Genomic DNA, 16717 nt, shown 5'->3' on the forward strand with positions numbered 1-16717 from the left:
CTCTCAGTAGTTGTGTACATATATTTTTGTATCTAATTAGTTAACTCCATCTGGAGAGTTATAACAGTTCAACTTTTGTTAAATTTTTGCCCCAATATTTGTCACAAAATAATATACTGAATAGCCACTTTCTCAAATACTAAATGGTAAAACATATATTTTAACAAATATTAATAAATTAATAATTAATAATAATAAGTTAATGACAGATATCAATAAATCAATGAATAATACATTTTAATAAATATTATATGATATTTTATATTATTATACATTCCCTATTTTATTTTCTTGATATGTTTGTTTCTTTAACAGCATCATGATATTTTATGTATTGCAAATTTATAATAAATCTTGCAATGAATTGAATTTTTCAGCCTTTTATTAACTGTTATTAAAATGTTATACTTTTAGGTCACCTTAGGATTATTTTGAGGAAAAAGTTTTAAATAATAATTTGTAAAGAAATATTTTTTTAATTCTATTGTTATTAAGTCAAATTTTTTTTCAGAATATATTTGCACCTATTGAAATGGCCTTCAACTTGTTAGCGTTAACACACTAATACTTGTTAATATGAAAAATTGTAAACAGATTTTTAAAATTTTGAACTATACATTCAAGAAAGAAGTTTTATTGAGTCATGGTATATCGTTATTTTTAATGTCACGATGTGTTTGGCTTACATTTTTCTTAGGATTTTTTTCCTCTTATATTCACAAGAGATTGTTTTGCGTTTCTTTTCCTTTGTTATGAGGTTGGTTAGTGCTGTCTTGGTAAAAAGAATTGGGAAGTTCTTTATATTTGACTTCATACTTTCAAACTCACCATTATTTTTTAATCTTTCTTCAGACTTCCCATAGGTTCAATCTCAACTCTAAGCTATTCTAACGCAGTAAAATATAGCAGTGTACTGGCTCGAGTTGATTGGCTCACCCAGTTCCAGACTTTATGTAGTGTAGCTTGTTTTGCTGCAGAGGCTAGAAAGCTAAAAATGAAATAGGCCAGATCCTCCTTGAAGATAGAAACAATGTAGCTTTCATTTCATCCTTTTAGAAAGAGGCTTTCAGAAAAAGGAAATTAATCTGTATTATTTTCATTGGAGTTTATATTTTTGTAAATGTTACATTAAATAAGCGGAAAAAAATAATTCTGGAGTTTAAGTAGCATTTAATGTAGTCACCATTGTATTGTAGTGTTGTAAATACTGCCTTTCTTTTCTTTTTTTTTTTTTTTGTAGAATATTTTCATGTATATGAGATCCAGACTGAATGAGAAAATATGGTTCAAACTGTGAGAGAAGTTTTAAAATTTAAATAGTGTTACATGGCAAATAATGAAAGTTAAAAGTGTACTTCTGTAGAGCTTTAAACATGACCAGCCTCGGGGGTTTATAGTTCTTTTCAAAACATCATTTCTGAAGCACAAAGATACAATGCAATTAAAAAGAAAAGTGCACATTTTGCAGTCAGACCTGGATATGAATCCCAGTTTTGCCACTTACTGACTTTGTAACCTTCAGCATATTGCTTAATCTTTCTCAAACACAGTTCTGTATCTATATATACACAAAGCAGAATATCTAACCATGAGGTTACTATACAGATAAAAGCAGAGAATATACATGAAATCACCATTATCAGCATCAGGTGCAAAGTGTGCTTTCAATAAATAGCATTGTTTTCTCACAATTTGGTTTTAAAATATCAAATTCTACCTACTCAGAGACGTAGATTTAAATCACGTTTTTTCTTTGGGTTTGATTCACTACACTCCCTTATTAAATTATTATATACTTTTAAATATTTACATATATGAAGGAATATGTTTGTCAGATCTTCCCCCAAAAAATACCTTGACAGGTGGAGGGGGAACATTGAGGGAAACTATATTAGAAGAGAGCCTGATTACTGTTATGGGAGAGAGCTGGGAAGGAATAGGTTTAGTGAGATAATAAAAATAGGTATAAGAAGAGCTAAGAGTCGAGGAAGAGAAACTTGGGCAAGAGGAAGATAAATTTTGCCTACTTCATACCTTTCCCTAAGCACAAGGCTGATGAAAAGTAACTGATTTTTGGAAGTGAATCCTTCCTTTGACAATTAAGTCCGCAGAGAATAGAATACACTAGGAAGATCAGAATTTTTTCCAAATACTCCAAGTGAAGTAAAGTGCTGAACACTTAGTAGATTCTCAATAAAACACATTGAATAAATTATTATTCAAATCATTATGAGCCAGGAGAATAAAAATGTGTGCTTTCCTAATTTTTCTAAGAACTCTTTATAATGATTTTTTGTTGCAGTAGGAAAATATGATCAAATAAGTTTTCAAAAAATGAGGAATATAGGGGCAAATTTACTTGCCTAGCGTGAAGAAGGAAGTTGATAATGAAGGGAGAATGAACATCTATTAATACGTGTTTGTATTGCACTTTACCTATGGCTCCTGAAAAATAACCTTAAAAACTAGAGTTCAAAAAGTGAAAACTTTCAAGTGGTTTTATTGAAAGATACTGACTTAAAATAATCATCAAGTCCATTTAAAACATATCTTGATTCTTTCAATCTATTATAAAAACTCATTTGTAAAATCTTATTATAATCATCATCATTGAATGCTCTTGGAGTGGAGAGTAAAATGTTCCTACTGCTAAGCTATCATCCGTAAGTTTTGACATAAAAGTATAGCATATAAAACTGTAAAGGTAATTAGAGATTTTTTTTTATCCTAGTGCCTTTATTTCAAAGATAAGGAAACTGAAACCCAGAGGCATTAGTTAACCAGATTGAGGACATATAACTAGCATAGCCAAGACTCATCCATAGGTATTCTGACTCTCAGACCCCCATCCTTTCCATAATCGTCTGTCACTTTGTATATAAATAATTAACAATATTTTGGGCAACTCTAGGTGAGAAACTTAGAAATCAAATTATGAGAAAAAGAAATCAGCATTTCATTGTATTGACAAATTACACACATACACATATATTTTTATGTATTTGCATATATACACACATGTGATTGTAGTGGAATAAGGAATTCTGAGGTCTGAATGCATTCTTTTAAGTAGCTAGGTACATTGAGCAGGATATTTAACTTCATTAAACAATATCGTCATTGGTTAAAAGGGAATATAACTGTCATCCTGCTTCTTTTTGGTGATGATCACAGGGATAATATGTGTGGATATTTCTTGTGAATTCTAAATTGTTAAGCAAATGTAAAGGATTAGCAAGTCTTCACATACGGTGATACTATAGTAGTGAGTGGAATGAAGTATATACTGCATTTCTAACTGTGGTGTGGAATGAGACTTTCTTTAGACTCATTTTCCTCTGCTTGCTGGAGAAATAGGTTGCCTATTTTATTAAGCAAAGTGATCAATTCTAGCAGCTGCAATGAAAAAGGGCTTCAAAAATTGCAATGGCTTTTCAGAAAAGCTTACATCTTCTTGAAAACTGTGATGCTCATTGTTGGGAAACATTTGGACTTAGAAAACAGGGTTCACCCAGCTGTGACAACCATCTCAAGACATGGCTTCCAAGCCAGAAAGAGAGATGAAAGAAGCAAATTGTCTCCTAACTGCCTTAGCGCAGAACTAATACTCATAGTTCTTCTTCACAATTCACTTGCCAGAACTAGTCCCATGACAACAACTTAATTGCAAAGGAAGCTAGGAAATGTAGGAGAGTACTCGGAGAATTTGGTGAGCATTATTCGTCTATGGCACATCTGTGGGCCAGGGGTATTAGTCTCTTCACTCACTTCTGGTGTCAAAACTTCATGAGATAGATTCCTTCATCCCAGGCCCTACAAAAGTAAGGGATAAATGGATAAAATCACAAAATAATCATAGTCAGGGAAATTCAAACAGCAAAATATTCCTAACACTGGATTCTGTCACTTCAGCCACAAACAAGGAATGCATGCTTATTTTTCCATTAATTGTTTAAATGTATATACATGTATGTGTATGTATATATATGATGTACATATGTTTTAATATATATTTTGCATTTATATATCATATAAACACAATATATTTTTCATTTATATATCATTATATATGATTAATATATAATGTCTTTATATATTATCTCATATATTATATCATATATCATTAATATATAATAAATCATATACACACACTATATATGTATTATATAATATTTGTTATAAGTGTATATATATCTTATATATAAGATAATATATATGTTATTATTATCATTATTTAATTTCATTTATATATTACATCATAAATACACACTATATATACACATCATGTATACAAGGTATTATATATGACCAGATATGATATAATAATATATAATATATATGATATATGATAAATGATATGTGACTATGTATAAATGATATATAATATATATTAATGTTAATCAAATAGTAATGATATGAATGATTTTTTCATTACTATGTATACTGAATAATGTATAATATGTATATTATACATATTCATTAAAAATGTGTATTAAATGCCTCTACAAGCTCTCCACTCTACAACCTAGAAAAGATTCCCTGGTCTGTGAATTCCTGTCCTCTGACCTCACCTCATTCCTGTCCTCTGACCTCACCTCATGCCGTAATCCCTTGATTATACTCCAGCAACTTTGGACTACTCTCGATTCCTCAATTATAGAAATTATAGAAAAGCTTATTTCTGTCTCTGCGACTCTATACTTTCTAACCATTCTGCTCTGAATGTCCTTCACCTAGGTCTTTGCTTGGTTGCTCTTTCTCATTCTCTCAATTTTGGCCCCAGTGTTGGTCTCATTACTTCCTTTCTTAAATTGCTATTATACATTACATAATGCTACTTTTTAAATAATTGATAAAATTTGTTTAAATTAATGTATTTTCTGTCTTTTGTGATTATTTGTGTCTCTTAAAATTACCCAATTTATTGTCAGCTTTATTAAAATAGGGACTGTATTAACCTTTTCTAAATTTTCCCATAATGCCCAGCGCATGATAAAATGTCATTATTGTTGCACTGGATTTGTCAGCTAGAAGACTATTTAATAATTTAGGCATTTGGTTCTGAACTTGTGATAAAAAGGACATGAAAACGTGCACCTGATTAGGTGAAGTAGAAAAGGGAACTTGATAGTTTTAAATGAAGCAGCATTGCTTCTATTTGTTGGTCAGTTTTCCTGGCCTGTTCTCCTTTTCAAATTGCTGCATAAGCAGGAGGCCACTATCCCAAGTGAATTAACGCAAGAACAGAGAACCAAATGCTACATACTCTCACTTATAAGCAGAAGCTAAACATTGGGTAAACATGGACATAAAGATGGCAACAATAGACATTGCGGACTTCTGGGGAGGGGGGCGGCATGGGTTGAAAAACTACCTCTGAGGTACTATGGTCACTATTTGGGTGACGGGATAATTAATACACCAAACCCTGGTGACATGCTTATTTACCTGTGTAGCATACCTGGTCATTGGAGAGACCACGGAAGAGAAGCAAGGGTATGAATGCCTTTTTAGAAAGGAGAACTTGTGGCTTCTCTGAAAATATCTAGTGAATGTGTGTACTTGTGTAAGAAAATGATTCTAACATGGAGTTTCATGGAAACAATGTCTTGGTAGAGAGAAGTTAAAAGGCAATCACAATATAGAAAATAATATATATAAAATATAAAATTTTAAAAATTAATCAAGTGATTGGTACCTGTGGATTATCAGTTCATTAATTAATTCAGCATAGACTTGTGCATTTATTACCTTCAAAATCCCATTGAGAATTGTGAAAGCTTCCTTAATCTGTCTTCATGTAACCTATTCTGTGTAATCACAGCTCTATTCTATGTCTATATGCATAGTAAATTCTACCAGGTTATAGGCTAATTTCTGGAGAGTCAGTGTACTTGAGTTGCATTTTACCAGGAATTGGTTCCAAACCTTTTCCATTAATAATTGTATATGCAGATTAAAAATAACTGCAGGCCAGGCACGGTGGCTCACCTGTAATCCCAGCACTTTGGGAGGCCGAGGAGGGCAGATCACGAGGTCAGGAGATCGAGACCATCCTGGTTAACATGATGAAAGCCCATCTCTATGAAAATATAAAAAATTAGCCGGGCATGGTGGCGGGCACCTGCAGTCCCAGCTACTTGGGAGGCTGAGGCAGGAGAATGGCGTGAACCCAGGAGGTGGAGCTTGCAGTGAGCCAAGATCGTGCCACTGCACTCCAGCCTGGGCGACAGAGTGAGACTCTGCCTCAAAAAAATAAATAAATAAATAAATAAATATAAAAATGACTGCAAAAAAGAGTGCTTGTTTCCATGGAAACTTCTTAAATGCTTGGGACAGTTTAGGTAAGCTGACTTGTTTAAACGTTGCTATCAAATAAGGTATAGAAAAATAACTGTCAGATTGGTGAAAAATGGAAAATTACCATTTGAAAATAGTATGATGAGCAGATGAATGCAGCCCCATGTTAACTGAGCACTACTCACAACAGCCAAGCTATGGAATCAACCTAGATGTCTACCAACAGATGAATGGATAAATAAAATGTAGTATCTATACACAATGGAATACTATTAAGTAGCCTTAAAAAAAGAAAGAAACCTTGTCATTTGGAAAAACATGGATGGAATTGAAGAACATTATACTAAATAAAATAAGCCTGGCACAGAAATGACAAACACCTCATGTTCTCCCTTATATGTAGAATCTAAAACAATTAAACTTGTAGAAACAGGAAGTCAAATGGTGGATACCAGAGGCTAGAGGGTAGTGAGAATGAGGAGATGATGGTCAAAAGGTACAAAGCCTCAGTTAGACAGAAGGATTAGACATTTTTTGAGATCTATTGTACATCATGGTGAATATAGTTAATAATAGTGTACAGCACATTAAAAATTACTAAGCGAACGCATTTCAAATGTTCTCACCCTCCAAAATACTAAGCATTCGAGGTGATAAGCATGTTAATTAGCTTAATTTAATTATTCCACATTGCATTCATAAAACATCACTTTGTACCTCATAAATATATCCAACTATAAAATTTTCATTTACAATAAAAATTAATTAATTAAAAGATCCTAGTTGGATTCTGTAATCGCACTGCAAAAGTAAAAAGTCAGAACTCCAATTAGCAGATAAAAATGCAAACATATGGATCCTAGTTCAAAGGTTGTAACGACATGCACATTATTAAATGTTCAAATTATGTGTCTGTGTGAAAAATAAATCATTAAAATGTGTTTTCCCATTAAGTGATTTTTTTCCTAAATAATCAGTTCATTAGCTCTAGATAGGAGATTTTCAACTCTATTATTTTTATTTAACTTATTGAAAAAAATAGACCTTCATGGACCTGTGTAACTTGACCCACTGATAACAAACAAAGCAAAATTCTGCTAAATTCTAGGGTGGTGTTCTTCCATTATATTAAAGTGTATCCCCTAATCTGTATGTTATAGTTCTTGTAGTTTAGACCCTTATTTTAATTCTGAGACTGACTTTATAATGCCATTGCTAAAAATTGCAAGTTGATGTTTACTGTGGGGATGTGGGGATGCACTTCACATATCCCTTCAGGGGAACTTGCAGTGGAGGACACCCTGACTGTCATACCTTTAAATATACTTCAGTCTTAACACCAAGGTATTCAGCAAGACTACTTTTCCTGCAAGATGTTTCCAGCCAGTGTGGGAACATACAGTGGGGAATACTAGAGCCAGATAACTATCATTCCTGTGGAACTCCTGTAATAGACAACCTTTGTGTCTCGTGGGAAAGCTGTAAGAGATTCCCTGTAGGCTGGCACTGAGGAACTACACTATAGTTTGAGGCTCTTTCTTTCTCATCCTTTATTCGCTCCTTTTTTTCACAGGGGTCATTCATGCATCATAGTCAGAATGCCTTCTCTGTCCACATTTGCTCTCTCCCACTTCATCCTTCAAAGGCATTCCCCCCAGTAAGTTGCATGTACATCAAAATCCAGTTTTAATGTTTGCTTCTAGGAGGACCTAGGCTGGAAGCGGGTACTGAGAGTGGCCTAAAATAGTAAGTGGTAAGATGGAGTGTGGACGTTTCTCATTCACTATGCTGCTGATAATATATACTATCCTGAATGCCCTATCTTGAGTACAAAGGGGGGCAAGGCTAGTTCCTAACATAGGAGGATAGTCTAGTTGCTTAAGAGTTCATCAGTGAAAAAGATGTCTCAGTAAAGGAGATGATTTTTGCCAGTGCAATGATTCAAGCATTTAAAAGATATGGGGAAAGCAATGTCTACAAGGACACTGGAATTGGCCATTTATTACTAAGTTGTACTGATGCCAGGCAGAAGGTAAGGAGAAACTGAGAACTATTGACAAGAATAAAAGGCTAAATGTAAAAGCAGAGGGCTTCTTTGGTTTACAAAATAGCCTTTATTTCCTGAACAGGAGACTTCTGAGGAGAAGCCTGGGATGTAATAGTTGAGGTCTTGGAGCTTTGGAGACGGTGCTAACTGCTTAGCTAAGGCTGAATTGTTTTGCCAAGGTAGGTGTCTTAATCCATTTTGTGCTGCTATGACATAATACTTTAGAATAAGTAATTCATAAAGAACACAAATTTTTTTCTCACAGTTCTAGAGGCTAGGAAGTCCCTGATCAAGGCCCTGCCTGGCATGTTTGTGTCTGGTAATGGCCTAGTCTCTTCTTCCATGAGGATGCCTTGACCACGCGGAGTGGTGAGGAGACACTGTTCCTCACATGGCAGAAGAGCGAAAGGGATAAGAGATGATGAGAGAGGGTAAAGGGGACAGAACTTGCCCTTCATAAGATACTCACTCACACAATAATGACGTTAGTCCATTCATGAGGCCAGAACCCTCACATACTAATCATCTCTTAAAGGTCTCACCTATTAATACTGTTACAATGACAATTAAATTTCAATGTGAGTTTTGGAGGGGACAAACATTGAAATCATAGCAGTAGAAATTATTTCATTTGGGCATATGTCCTAGGTTTATGGCTCTGTAGACCCTATCTGAACCCCTAGAAACTGCAGATTCATAGTAGCAGCCAGAATGTGAGAAGGCATAGGAGAAGCCACTTTCTCTTTCTTAAGACAACATATCTTTCTGCTACAGAAATTGTCCCATTCATTTTTCTCCTACTCAGGCCAATACCTATGATTAACTTGGAACATATTTGGACACATACAGAGCCTAACAAGGAAAAAAAAATCATATCCTGAAGAAGCTGTAAGAATTAGCTGGTATGTTTCTGTAGAAGCCATGGTGACACCCCTAGGATTTGATTTTGATCAGGGGCCTGGAACGTAAGATTGGACAAGTAAGGATTTATTGATTTGGGAACAGTTTCTGGGGGGACATAGGATTTAACAACCTGACAGGAACCCCAGGAGCTACTAGGGTAGCTCTTAAAAGCCTGGAGAAAACATGGTTCATACTGAGAAAAGTAGAAAAGCCTAGCCGACTGAAGAAGGAATAGAAGGATTGAGGAAAGAGGATGTACTGGCTTGAATATATAAAATGAAGCCAGAAGATCCATCATCAAATTATTATGCTTCATGGAAAAGCTCCAAAACATGCTATTTGCCAAAGCCATAAAGAGTGTGCTGGTGAGAGGGCTATAACCTCACTCAATTGTTCTTCTGTGGCTCTTCTCTTTAGGCTAGGGCTAATGGTAGGGTAGGTTTTACAGAGTTAGCATGTTAATTGCCAGGAGGATCTGGCCTCAAAGTAATAGAGGAAAAGAGACTGGGCTTCTCTGACAAGAAAGTTGAGAACCACATTATGACAGTAAGTAGAAAAGTCAGAGAGAGAGCCAAGGGAAGGTGACCCTTCCAGGAGTTGTGGAGATGGTTAATAGAATATGGTTCTCTTCAGTGCATGCTATGGATAGTAACTGAGTGCTGTTTAAGATCTACAATCAGATGACAGCAATAATGAAGAGGCAGCTATTCTGAAATTATTATTAACTATAGTGGTATATTTCAAAATAGCTAAAAGAGGGATCGTAAATGTTTGTACTACAAGGAAATGGTAAACATTTGAGTAAGGGATATAGTTATTAGCTTGATTTGATCATTCTGCAATGTATACATGTAGAAAGCATCACATTACACTCCATAAATACATACAATTATTATTTTTCAATTAAAATTAAACTAACACCAAAAAAGAATGGAGAAGAAGGAGGCTGAGGGCAATCAATTGCTCTAATAAGATGTTGCTCAGTTCCACGTCCTGAGCCAATATTCAGATCTGGAAACTACTCTCTGCAGTCTTTTCCTATAAGGCCACTATCCGATGAAGGAGACTTTACCATCATGACCTAATTACTTCCCAAAGGCCCTGCCTCCACATACCATCCCACTGGGCATTAGGACTTCAACATATGAATTTTAAGGGGACACAATCATTCAGTCTGTAGCCCCCTAAGTGATTGTGTATCCAGAATGTCCACTAGAAAGCCCATCTTGAGCTGGGCTTATTATGTCATAAAAAACAGATGCTGTAGCAGCACACTATGAAACAAAACAAAACAAAAAATAGTGCATCTGCTATTGTGCTCAAGCAAGACTAGAGGATGCAAGTCAACTGCACCGCTGGGTAGCACAGACTTTCACATCACCTTTCACTATAGTACTTCTATGTGTCACCCGTAGATAGAGAGGAAAAGTCCTAAATAACCAGCTGAAGGAAAAGAAAGAAGTCTCTGCTTGGTTAAGGTTGGGTTAAGGCTGTATTTGGTCATTATTTGGGGTACAAGCTAAAAATGGATGGTGGTTGCATCACAGTGACATCTGAAGATAACCTTAAAAAAAGTAGTGAAGGGTAAATATCCCAATGAGTAAAGGTGGAAATGGTCCACCTGATCTTCTCCACTTTGAAGTGAAAATGACTGAAAGTGAGAATGTATGTCAGTGGCCTCGAAGGGAAAGGATTAGAAAATCGCTGATGAGGAACTGTGGAATAGAGGAATGTGGTTGAACATATGGGAGTGCATGCAAAGTGTGAAAGTTTTTGTATTACATATAAAACACACCAAAAAGCCTAGAAATTTCATCCACCATGGAAGAGGCACTGAAAAGCCAAAGTAGACAAAAGGACTGGGCCAATTGATGTCAGTCAGTCCTTGTCAATGTCCTTCTTAGTCCTTCCTTCTAAAGGAGAAGCAATATTTCTGGTGAGTGAGCCTGAAGAAAACACATATAACTGTTTTGCTCAACACCAGGCAGTAAATTTTGCAGAACCAAACCATTTTGTGGGTGAAGTGGTGGAGAAGGGGATATTACAACTGCCAGAGACTGACTGGAGGAAATTCTTAGAAGGCCCAACTTGCCTAATGAGCCCAACACTACATACTTCAACAACTCTGACAGTAATGAACGGAGTTTATCTCTTATCTGCCAGACTCCTGTGCCCATCTCACCTTTGGCTTTTCATGTGAAATGTACTCATTAGCTTCTCAAATTCAAATAACTCACAAAATAGAAAGTGAAGACTACTGAATAGTCCTCTACATATTTTTCATAAATGTGATTTTATATCGGAAGAGTGATATATGAGGAAAAATAGCCAATAGTTCACCTTGCGTCTCTTATTATTATCTTGTAGGTGGTTGAGTGTTTTTTTTCCTTTCTCCTTTCTATGTAAAACTTTATTTTTAATAAGGTAGAAATTTAAATTATTCAAAAATTATACTCCATGTCTACATTTATTAAGTTTTAAATTCTAGAACACTGGGATCTTACAGTCTCCTTAGAGCAAGCAAAGTCCAGAATATATACTTTTTTGGCAGTAGGGGTAGGAAGAAGCTCCTGCATTCCCCAGCACAGACAGAGTCACTTTAATTATGCCAATAGGACCTGAGCTGAGTGAAGAAGCTTCTTGCCTGGCCACCCCTTGGGTAGTCATGTACTGCCTTTAAAGGCCTCTTATATTCTTCATTCATTTGTTTGATTTTATAGCTAAATTGCAAGATTTTTAAAGGTGGTAAACCACATGTGTATTCATATTATCAAGGGAGGGCATTTTTAAAACCTCTAGTTGGATAATGCTCTTTTTTTCTTCAAAATCAGTGAAATACATTTTTTTTCACCAGAAAGTTGTTGATAGATTAAACACATCAAAGAGAAGCTATTCTGTTTAAAAAGTAAGGGGATACCACAATAGCACATTTTTTTTTCCTTGAAGCAACCCTATTAAACTCACAGAATTCGTGAGAGTACAGTTTGAAGACCACTGATAGAACACCCACTCCTTACGTTAAAGGTGAAGAAATTTAGAGGTGCTATGTATCTACCACAGTATGAGGCAGTCAGCAAAACTGTTGAGTAGACTAAATATAAACATTGTTTAAGATAGTACTTTTGTGTCTATAATGGCATGTGTCACCTTTGAAAATGGCACAAAGAACATTTACTTTAGACTCCAGTAAACCATGGAGTCTCCAAGTTTGTTAACTCCTTCAAGTCTCAGTTTCTTTAATTGTTAAACGAGTGTTAACCCTATCTCATATCATTTGTTCTGAGGATTAAGTTAGAAGAAACATAATGGCATCTATTGCAGGGCCTGATTATATTAAAAACTTGAACACTGTTAGCTTCTTTCTCTCACTTAATTTTGCTTTTGCCTTGGATGGTACATAATGTCATAGTGAAACGGATAAAGAACCCTGGACCATCCCAATACTCCTTTATTATTTGTCAGTTTCTTTATTACTAGAATGGCAATGGACTTGACATCAAAAACATTATGACAAGACACTTAACCAACAAAAAGTTGATGGCTTGTTAACCATTTGCCCAGATGGCAAAATACTGATTTTGCTTATTTCATCGATAGTCTTATAGTGGGGAAATATAGAAAGAATAGGACTGTGGTCCTGAAGAAAAAAAATGAAGCATGTCTATACACAACCCTTCAATAAAGAGTATTCATGAATATTTATATTATTTTTTAAAAATATATTTGGAGTCTTTTATAAATTTATGAAAAAAGAAACAAGAAAAAAGTGAAACAAACAAAACTTTAAGGTAACTGACCACCTGACGTTTTTGTAAAGGCTTTTGAAAGCCATTAACACTTTTTCTTACACATCCTGTAGATGATTCACAAACACCAATATTATTTTATTTACATTGATTCTATTTTTCATTAATGAAAGGAGAAAATTTATCTATGTCAAAAATGTCAATATAAGTCAATACAAAGAATTGACTTAGCTTTGTTACTCCCTAAGTGCTTTCCAATACTCAGTAAGACATATCTAGACCAAGAACAATGAACACACAGTCCATTACCTCATAACCTTAAAAATACTTAATGGCTTTCTGGCACAGTATGAAGATACTTCCTATTAAGAAAAAATAAAAGTTGCTATTTCAATATTGCTACTTTGTGTAAAACAAACAAACAAAAAGAGAAGCAAACATATATCTATATATTCTTTCAAGAATATGAAATACATTGTTTAAATATATTACAATGTTTGCTGTTTTGAATATTATAATGTTCACTTTTAAACATTGTCTCTTCATAATCTGTATTTTTGCTAGGGGCTGCCATAACAAAATACAACAGAATTGGCTTAAACAAGAGAGTCATTTTCTCATGATTCTGGAAGTGGGAAATCCAAGATCAAAGTTTGACAGGTCTGATTTTTCCTCAGGTCTCTGTAGCAGATGGCAGTCTTCTGTGTCCTCATTGTGGCCTTTTCTCTGTGCTATTGCATCTTGTGTCCCATTCTCTTTTTTCTGAGGACACCAGTTATATTAGATTAGGGTACATGCTGTTGGCCTTATTTTAACTTAATCATCCTTTTAAACACTCTATCTACAAATATAATTGCTTGTGTTAGAGGACCTCATTTAACTTTGATTATTATTTTAAAGGCCCTGTTTCCAAATATGGTTACATTCAGAGGTTCTTGGGGTTGTGACTTCAATATATGAATTTTGAGGAACACAATTCAACCCATAATACTTTTCAATTTTCACATTTACAGAGTGACTAATATACTAATTGATGAGTTCCACAATCGCTATTGGATGTAAACATTTGATTACCATTTCAGAGACTGGTTTAGGCTAGTAGGTTGGTGGACTTCTTCTGTCTATGCCCAAGGAAAGTTTCCACCTATGCTCTGTAAATGTATCAAGAGAGATGGCCAATTTGCTCATGGTCTAAGTATAAATATTTATTTTTGTGCCTATGTTTCTATGTGGTCCTGCATAATCCTGTCAAAGACCTATGGGTAGGAATTTCCAAATGGTCTGACTTCTCCAGAGACAACTTGATAGTTGTGAGTTGGAACACTGTTGTGCACAATCTGTGTAGGTGCATGCACATGGGCAACTGTATGTGTAGCTGCAGGATGTACATGCACACTTCTTTCTACAAGCTCTTTCATTTTCATTTTCCCTTTTGTTTTCATTTTTCATCTGAAGTCCCTTTTTAAATCCTTCATATTATGTACTCTTTTTACTTTAGAACTCATCACTTTTGCAAAGTATAACAGAGTTTCTGTTCCACGCCCAGTTCATCATGTTCTTGCAACTTCTACCACTGTGGATGTCAGTTGATATTAATGCAATCTTACTCTGTGGCTTAGCCTTCTTTGGACACTAATACAGGTAATGTGTGGATTTCATTTCCCCTCTTAGCATGATAATGTGTTAATAGAAATAATTGGTTCCTCAAATATAATTCTTTGATCACTAGTAAGGCTAGTGCTAGCTTTTCTCCTAAAGCAGTGGCTTTGAAACATTTTGGATCACGACCCACATTCAGATTCAGCAAACCAACACCTACATATCAACAGTGCTCACTGGACTCCACTGGTAGTTGTTGTCTTGAGTTCAAATGAACAGTCAAAATCATGAGACACAATAGATTTTACCCAGCATTGTCTACTTATCTTTAAGAAATAATACTGGACAGGACGAAACACAGCATGAACAGAAACAGCAAAGTGGAGGTTTTGTGAGTCCCAGGCCCAACTTCTAATGTTATAATTGTTCTATGTTTGAAACATGCAAAGTCATGAGAGATGAAGCTGAGCATGAGCAGATGAACTTGACTCAGGGAAAGCTCTGAAATCCCTTCAGCTTGTATATTAGCTAGTCACATAGCCCTCAGGTGCCTATTACTAGCTAATCTTGAGAATCCCTAAGGAATACATTGCTAGGGACCACTTTCTGGAGCAGCTTTATCTCATCAGTGCCAGGTTTTAATTAATCAGCCTTGGCCACAAGGGACATGTAGTTGGTCTGTAACATAGTTCTTGGCCAATTTCTCACTGGTCTTGGCAAAGAAAATCTAGCAAATATAGATGGTTGAAATGAAAAAAATAGTAAATTATGTTATCTTAAATGGTGGAATTCAAGTTGGACTGTGATACTTTATGTTCAGTCTTGACTTAGACGTTATTCTCATGATTGCCCTTTTTACTTTCTTGTCATTTCCCCACTACCACCACTCTCACTATCTTCACCACTATCACTATCATCATTGTCATGATTAATTCTTACTGACTATCCTCAGGGTGCTGCCGCAAAAGCTCAGATAATCTCTTAGTCTGTTTTGTGCTGCTCTAATAGAATATCTGAGACTGGGTAATTTGTAAGGAACATAAGTTTATTTCTCACATTCTGGAGGCTGGAAAGTCCAAGATGAAGATGCCAGCATCTTTCAGGGACCTTTTGGCTACATTGTCCCATAGCAGAAGAATGGGAGGGCAGTGAAAGGGCAAGGGAGAGAAAAAAGAAGGCCAAACTGTTTTTTCGCAAGAGACCTACTCTTATGATAACAACATTAATTTATTCATGAGGGTGAAGTTCTTATGGCCTAATCACCACTTATTAGGCCTCACCTCCCAAAACTTCTATTGGAGATTAAGTTTTCAATGCCTTCTTTTGGGGAGACACTATCAAACCATAACAAAATCAAAATGTAGAATGTACGAAAGAGCTGCTTTTCTACAACCATTGTCCTTTAAAATGGTTGACCCCAATGATATACACATGACTTTCAGTTAAAAAGTTTGGAATGCACTGTTTTTGAATTCTCACAAATCTAACAAAGAATAGATAATTTATGAAGAGATACGAATATAGAGAAGAAAGGCACTTAATATAACTGATCACAAAATGCTTCATATTTAGACAGCAAAGCAACACAAACTAAGAGAGGAAATTGAAATAAAGAAGCAGAAAATATGTCTCTCTTAGGGGATGGGGAATGGAAGATACTCTGTCTACAGATAAGGACACTGATGACATGGTGATATGTAAGGATTTACAAATTCTAAAATATTATTCCATGTTGCTTATAATTTCTATTATTAGAATAATACTTCTGGGTTATGCACACATAAACACACACATGCATAGTTTTCAGAAGAAACAGTTTTGGTAAAGGTGGGCTTTGTGTTCCTTTAAGTACATTGCAGGCACAGCTGAGCTGAGATAAAAGGGGCAATGGGGACCTGGCCTTATAATGTTTCTCTCTCCTTGAGTTTTTCTTCTGTTGACAGAACTGGTTTTCTATCTATGTTTGTGATGGTTAATTTTATGTGTCAACTCGACTGGGCCATGGTGCCCAGACATTTGATGAAACATTATTATGCATGTTTTCTGTAAAGGTGTTTCTTAGATGGGATTAACATGTAAGTCAGGGGACTTTTGAGTAAAGAAAAAAGTCCTCTATAACATA

The 16717-nt window shown here is 35.2% G+C and overlaps 1 long non-coding RNA gene across 1 annotated transcript in view; it reads left to right on the forward strand.

Annotated features, from left to right (window-relative positions):
* The window catches only part of LOC126947833 (uncharacterized), a 204326-nt gene extending 187821 nt beyond the window's left edge, over positions 1 to 16505 (forward strand). Inside the window, exons 2-3 of the long non-coding RNA XR_007723213.1 lie at positions 8430 to 8526; positions 9153 to 16505. This is a non-coding gene — a long non-coding RNA (uncharacterized LOC126947833). The remainder of the gene's footprint in view (positions 1 to 8429; positions 8527 to 9152) is intronic.
* The last annotated feature ends 212 nt before the right edge of the window (positions 16506 to 16717 follow it).

This window comes from Macaca thibetana, chromosome 2 (genome assembly GCF_024542745.1).
Source record: "Macaca thibetana thibetana isolate TM-01 chromosome 2, ASM2454274v1, whole genome shotgun sequence".
NCBI classification, from domain to species: domain Eukaryota; kingdom Metazoa; phylum Chordata; class Mammalia; order Primates; family Cercopithecidae; genus Macaca; species Macaca thibetana.